The 7500-nt window shown below is 39.3% G+C and overlaps 1 protein-coding gene across 3 annotated transcripts in view; it reads left to right on the forward strand.

Moving 5' to 3' along the window:
• Window positions 1-3785: 3785 nt before the first annotated feature.
• The window catches only part of LOC122257428 (uncharacterized), a 72084-nt gene continuing 68369 nt past the window's right edge, over window positions 3786-7500 (forward strand). For 2 of the 3 annotated variants that reach the window (XM_043022709.2, XM_043022708.2), the window contains exon 1: window positions 3792-4127. The gene's annotated coding sequence lies outside the window, so the exon portion shown is untranslated. Of the gene's footprint in view, window positions 4128-7500 lie in introns of all 3 variants that reach the window. The other variant, XM_043022707.2, reaches the window with a different exon arrangement.

Here is a 7500-nt window from a genome sequence, read left to right on the forward strand (position 1 = left end):
TCCTCCTGACCTGACCTCATCGATCCTCCGATTCGTGTTATCCGACACTACAGCCCGTGGATCGCTCGCGCCAACGGAAGCTGTCGCCATGACGTAGATATTGACCAAATTCCTTCTAGGGGCCGGGGGAGAGGGCTCGTGGAAGGAAAGCGGTATGAACATTTCTGCTCGCAACGCCCTAAATAGTTCATATCAAACTTAATATGGTGTCTGAATAGATATTTAGTACAGTACACACAACGGCTCAAAATGTGTGCCTGCGGTGCTTACTGTTTGTCCCAGAGACTGGCTTCAAAGATTCCACCGGAGAAAATAACCGTTAACAGGAATGACAACAAGATACGCAAATTCTTTAAGTTATCTACTGCGGTCTAGGGATCTCATACATTTATTACTGTAAAAATGTGCAGTAGGGGTTACGTACACATATATACACGCATATACAAACACACACACACACACACACACACACACACACACACACACACACATGCATATATATATATATAATATATATATATATATATATATATATATATATATATATATATATAACAGATAGATAAATATATAGAGATATAGAGAGATAGATAAGTAATATATATATATATATATATATATATATATATATATATATATATATATATAGATATATATGTATATATATGTATATATATACATATATATATATATACATATAGATACATATATATATATATATATATATATATATATATATATATATATATATATATATATATATACACACATATGTAATTGTGTGTGTGTGTTTGTGCGTGGTATATATACATATCCATATATGAAAAGACAGGCAGATAGGTAGATAGTCAGACACATTGTAATCATTGCTATAGCCAAACAGCCTCAAACGCCCAATAAGGAGAGGCAGGTTACATAAGGTCCCGAAACCGATGCCCACGGCCCGAGTCCGCCCCAGCGCCCCGAGGGAACCAACGTAAGCTTGTACCTAGCGCCGAGTCATCACAAGACGAGCCCAGTCCGTGTGTTCATTAACAGAATCTGCTCCTGGCTTCGTTCTGACATGTCTCGGAATGGGATTGCTTCAGAGTTTCTGCTTCCCTGACAGATATTAGTCATTCGTGTTTCAAATTTCGCTAAACAAGTCATATCCGTTGTATTTTTTATCGAATATTTTCCCGTGACAAAGAATGAAATCTGCCTCTTACTTGGAAATCATTGAAATTCATCTGATTTATTTTGATCAAACTGTCATTGTGGAATCTCCCCAGTGCCTTCATCTGGCGGCTTCCTAAGGCGTGTTCAGCAGGTGAGAATACCCTTCGACACCTGCGCATGCCACGTAGCGAAGGGAGCTTCACACCTGTATTACAGAGGTGACCGCGACCTCAAAGCACGATTTCGCGAAGGGGCGATGTGGCAGGGAGGTGTAAACCGTACGCAAGTGCAACACGTGAGGCAATGATAACGAAAGTGTGGTCCGGTTTGCTATAACTTTTCCTCTTTCAATTGATAGTCAGTTGGACGTGTATAATTCGTTGAGTTGCATATGCATAATGCACACACACGCGCAAACAGGTATGTATACACATGCATAGTAACGTTCTGTGCATACTTTACGAAAAGACATTCATAAATACAACTCTAGAATAAGATACATGCATATATGAACACACATTTTGTCTTGTGTTTATGCATATATAAATGCACGCGTGTGTTTGTGTGTGAGTGTGAGATAGATGAGTAAACTGTTGAAATACATTTAAAGATATAGACATTAACAGGTAGAATGTATAAATAAGTGTGTATGTGTGTGTGTGTGTGTGTGCATGTATGTATATATGTATATATATATATATATATATATATATATATATATATATATATATATATATATATATATATGTATGTAAGTATGTATATATATATATATTTATATCTATACATATCTATCTATCTATCAATCTATCTGTATATATATATATATATATATATATATATATATATATATATATATATATATATATATATATATATATATATATATATATAATTGTATACACAACCATCTATCCATGTGCATTTATCGGCCTAAGTTTCTCTCTCTTTATTGGTACGTCTGTCTTAATCAATGTCTTTCTATATATTTATTTATCTTTTTCATGTCCATCGATCCTGCGTCTGTGTATTTGGTCACCTACTTAAACATCCATCCATTTTCTGTCAATCTGTATCTGTCGACTCCCAACGCCTGTCTCTTCCCCCCACCCCTCCCCCTCTCGCCTCTGATCCCCAAGTGGAAGATTTCGTCGCAGTCGCCGCCCAACTCACCTTTTGATCCTCCGGGATTCGAGGCCGAAAAGGCTCATACTTGGAAAGTTTGAAGCCCAGTGTGGGAAGGTTTGAGATTCCTCCGGGAAGTCGTGATTCAAGTTCCTGACTTGGAAAGTTTGAAGCCCAGTGTGGGAAGTGTGTGTGTGCAAACATAAATGTACACACGCATACACACAAACATGTATATATATATATATATATATATATATATATATATATATATATATATATATATATATATACATATATATATATATATATATATACATATAAATATATACATATATATATGTGTGTGTGTGTGTGTGTGTGTGTGTGTGTGTGTGTGTGTGTGTGTGTGTGTGTGTGTGTGTGTGTGTGTGTGTGTGTGTGTGTGTGTGTGTGTGTGTAAATATATAGATATAAATGTGTATATATATGTATATATATATATATATATATATATATATATATATATATATATATATGTGGGTGTGTGTGTGTGTGTGGGTGTGTGTGTGTGTGTGTGTGTGTGTGTGTGTGTGTGTGTGTGTGTGTGTGTGTGTATGTGTGTGTGTGTTTGTGTGTGTCTGTGTGTGTAGATATAAAGACATAAATGTGTATATATATGAGTGTGTGTGTGTGTGTGTGTATGTATATATATTGATGTATATAATTAAATTTATATTTTATATATATAGATATATGTATATATAAATGAATATATATGTACATATATATGTATGTATATATACATACATATATATATATATTTATATATGTGTGTGTGTGTGTGTGTGTGTGTGTGTGTGTGTGTGTGTGTGTGTGTGTGTGTGTGTGTGTGCGTGTGTATATGTATATGTATATATATATATATATATATGTGTGTGTATATACATATATATATATATATATATATATATATATATATATATATATATATATATATATATATATATATATATTTATTTAAGTGTGTGTGTGCGTGTGTGCGTGTGTGTGTGTGTATGTGTATATTAACTCTGGTATTTGGATTGGTTCCATTCATGGCCTTGTGTTTTCAGCCTAAAATCAGTAATGATGTGTATTTGTAGTGCAGCAAAGATTTATAATATTTGCCCCGTTATCTCGTACTTTCATCGTATTATATATACAAAAATAGCATGATAAACATAAAAGATACAATCAGAGACATCATAATATCGCTTTGAAAATGTAAACTTGTCGTACACAGGCATCTCTTGATCTCCTTGCCGGACGTATGACATCTCTTAAGTTTGTTGTTATAATGTTTTACTTTATAACTTATTTTCATTAAATATTTGTAAACAGTTACCATATGTTTGCGCTTTTGATTGTAATTATTTCAGATGATGCATGAATTTAATCCACGTCTTTTTCCAAATTATTGTACGATGATCTATACGAGGAATCCGGCAACATACTCAGCTGAGAAAAAATCCCACACCAACAGTTGACGGATAGTACGGTTAGAGGGTGGTTATATCTCCTCTCCGTTATACATGCATTGTGAGAAAGTATGTTGAAATTGGCCTGTATGAGTTGTACATATTTTTTTCACAACCGGTGATTATAATACATCTTTGGCCTTGTGATTTACGTGTGATATGATTTATTATCAACTATTTGGTGTATATTTACAGCGGAGTTACGAACTTCCCAGTGAAATAGAATTGCAGATGAATGGATTATTGTGTTGAAAAACAACATATTTATCATTTATGTATATACCTGCTGGAAAATAGATTTGGCTGGATCGTATCTACTCGAGTGTCCAATCAACATAAGAGAAGGTAAGAATACTCTCAATACAATATAGATTAAACTGTTGCTTATGGAAGCATGATTTATTTAATTATTAAACGTTCCCTTTTACTATACTTTAACAAATCTTTCAGATATTCGCCTTTGATTCTTATGTGGCTGAAAACCATATAGATGTGGATATTTTTAATTGTTATTAATTATATGTTGTTGAAAACCGTTTGGATTTTTTTATCCATCAGTATGTAATTTCTAAAGAACCGCCCTAGACCTATAGAGATTTTCACTTGAGATTCTTGTTTATGAGTTTGGTGCTCGGTCGAAATCTTTTGTGTGGGGTTGTAAATCATAGGACGAGGATCCCCGTCGCACGTCACTCCCACTGCAGCCACCCCCGCAGGATCGACGTGCTAATAAGGGACATGTCATTAAACGTCGCCGTAATTGTTCCTTCCTGTTCCCGGTGTTTCTGGGACAGCAGAGATTTTCTTCTGGGGATTCCCACATGTCCAGTAGCCTCCGGGTAGGTCCCTGGGGAGTGCCCCCTCCCCCTTACTTATCCGCGCCCGCCACCCTACCCGACCTCAGCCTGCCCTACCCACTCCAGGCACGAGGAGGCACCACTCTTTGTTGTTTGTTTGCCGTGTTTGTTGCATTTCATGGTATCACACCCTCCGCACTATGCGACGGCTGATTATGAAACTATAATCTTTTATAATTTTTATAGAAAGCCGTAGGGATGCGGAGTTCAGTGAGCCTTGGAGTGAACAGCCGACATGCCATCCCAGTATCCCAGTGTTGCCTTCTTGTGCGGTAAATGCCATGTTTTGTCATCCCAAATTTTGCTAATGAAATTCCATTCTGTGGCATGTTGCTTGTAGCTAGAATACAAACTCCCAGTTGTCAAAATGTTACATGGTTTATTATTGCCACAAAACGCGCACAAAGTATAGCGTGTAGCAGCGTGTCGACACGGGCAGACAGCTGGCGGGCCTCCCCCTTCCCCGCCAGGCAGGTCTGGAAGCGGTCAGGCTTAGAAATGTGTTAATGTAGAGGGCACAGCCAAGATCCTGGTTAGCTGCGTCCCTCGCTTTTGTCCCGTCGCAGCCGCCTCCTCGCCACGCGTTCGTTCCGGGGAGAAACGCGTCCGAGAGGAAAATCAGAGGAACTTTAATCCCAAAGATAATATCGTCAGGCCGAGGTGTTGGCGAAGACTCAGGAGTGACGCGTCCTTTACTCTCAAAATGCTTGGGACTTTACGGATGGCACCACCGGGACGTAGATGTTTCCATCCCTTAAATATGATATTGCCAAATTCTAAATGCAGTACACTGTTGAACCCGAAGTGGGTTTTATGGTTCAAGAAATTTGTTTGTAGGCCACACAAATACCTTGTTATAGCCCTTTAAATAAATAAATTAATGATTTCAGTTTCTAGTAATCACAATTTGGTAAAATTATCGAAATCACTTGTATATAGATAATTGACATGTGTAAATCACTAAATGTTTCTTCTAATAACAGTTTCAATAAGAAATTTTGACATGAAATAGCAAAAAACACTGTGCGATGGGCAGTTCTAATAAATTATTATTTATTGTAATATTCAAGGTAGCCGTTTCTTAGATTGAAACTGGAATTTAAACTTTTTATGACGGTCATATTGCGTGATTCGTTACAGAGGAATTAAAGGAATTCGTAGAGCGTTACCTACCGCGCACCCGAAAATATGACCCCAACTTATAATTATTCGTAACGGTCTGAAACTTGCCTCCGTTCTGCTCCCGGGTGCTATGGAACAGTTCATGCAAAGACATTGAAGTGCAATTTTGTTGAGTCTCCGTTATCCATTGCCTGTTTTAGGACTGTGATCGTGGCATCAGGCAACCTCTCTGGGTGACGGTTACTGCGGGCAGATGTTTGGGTGTGACCACGTGCGTACGCTTCACCCATCCTCCCCCTGGCCTCACCCCCCTCTTGCTGTCCCTACGCACACTATCCCTCGCCCGATCTAACCTACCGTTGGTACATGGCCTGGGCGAGCAAGTTAGCGCATTGCTTCCTAGAAACGAATTCAGAATTACATATTTTCCCCGAATACAGTAGCCACAGAAAACGTTGACGGTGGAAAGGCGAGGCCGAGCGGGGATTCACTTTGTAACGACATCGACTGGGCTGACGGGCAGATGTGGGCACAGCGGGGGAACTTAAATGGAAGGCGCGCTATAACGTCCTTGGGGCGTGTGTGCTGTACAATGAAATGCTCGGTGGAAGAAAGGGCTATGAGACCATCTATTAACTCGAGAGCACCTGGTTTCCTGCGATGGGTTTCCTTGGGCAGAAGAGTAATTGTAGCACGTCGGAGGGGGTGGGGAGAAGAAAAAACCGTTGGCGTGGAAATGATGACACCCAATCGATATCATGTGCATTATGTTTTCGTCCCAGCTGCAGCCCTGCACACTCGCCCGCCCCTCCAGATATCGACCACAAGTTGCAATGTTTGTTGGTCGTCGATTTCTCTCATTCGAGCTGCCCTTGCCGTCAACAAGCTGTTGCTGCAATGAGTCGTATGCATTTTTTTGCACTTTTTTTCTTTTCCATTTTTATCTGTCAATTTTATCTCGATATTTATGTTTGCTGATTCGTCTGTTTTAAGTTTCTCGATGCACATCTCCATAAACTCAGACACACGAGCAGGTTTACAAGTACATACACACACAAACACCAACTAATATACGTTCGCCCGCACACACAACAAACTAACAAACACGCGCGCACACAAACAAACAAGCGTGTGTGCACACACACACACACATGCGCGCACTCTTCTTAAAACAATGAAACATATCATCATATGCACAGCTTCACACACATACAGGAATACATATTCACACAAACGCATGAATGCTGTCTTCGGCATGTCAAGCAAAAATACCGTGCCAGCACATTACATATTAGATCGCTGTCGGCACTCGTGTGTAATGACGGGTTGTTGGCTGCCAGACGAGACAGTTTTCTTGTAACTTTTTGCGTCTTTTGTGTACTTTCGTTTTTCTGCCCGCGTCCAGCAGTTTCTCTGGTTGCCACTTGACATGTGACTGATGTCGCACTCAGGCTACAGGACGAAGGACCATTGCATTTGACTTCGTTCACGAATAGATTCGGCGTTTCTTTTCAGCTCTAATTCATTTCTAGAGTAATACATGGACGTCGCGACGTTGCAGTTCCTCGTCAATTACCCTATTCCACCAGCCGCCCTTCCACCATTACGTCACGCACGCGTGCGTAAGTTTCACAACGGGCGTCCGCACGATGAGCTTGTCTCGGGGGGCGCGCCAGGCCACAAATCGCGCATCAACCCCAAAGTTTTCAGGCAATACTGACCCCTTTCACTAAACATGG

The sequence above is a fragment of the Penaeus japonicus genome, unplaced genomic scaffold (assembly GCF_977035675.1).
Source record: "Penaeus japonicus unplaced genomic scaffold, GWHDUDI00000001_assembly GWHDUDI00000024, whole genome shotgun sequence".
Taxonomy (NCBI): domain Eukaryota; kingdom Metazoa; phylum Arthropoda; class Malacostraca; order Decapoda; family Penaeidae; genus Penaeus; species Penaeus japonicus.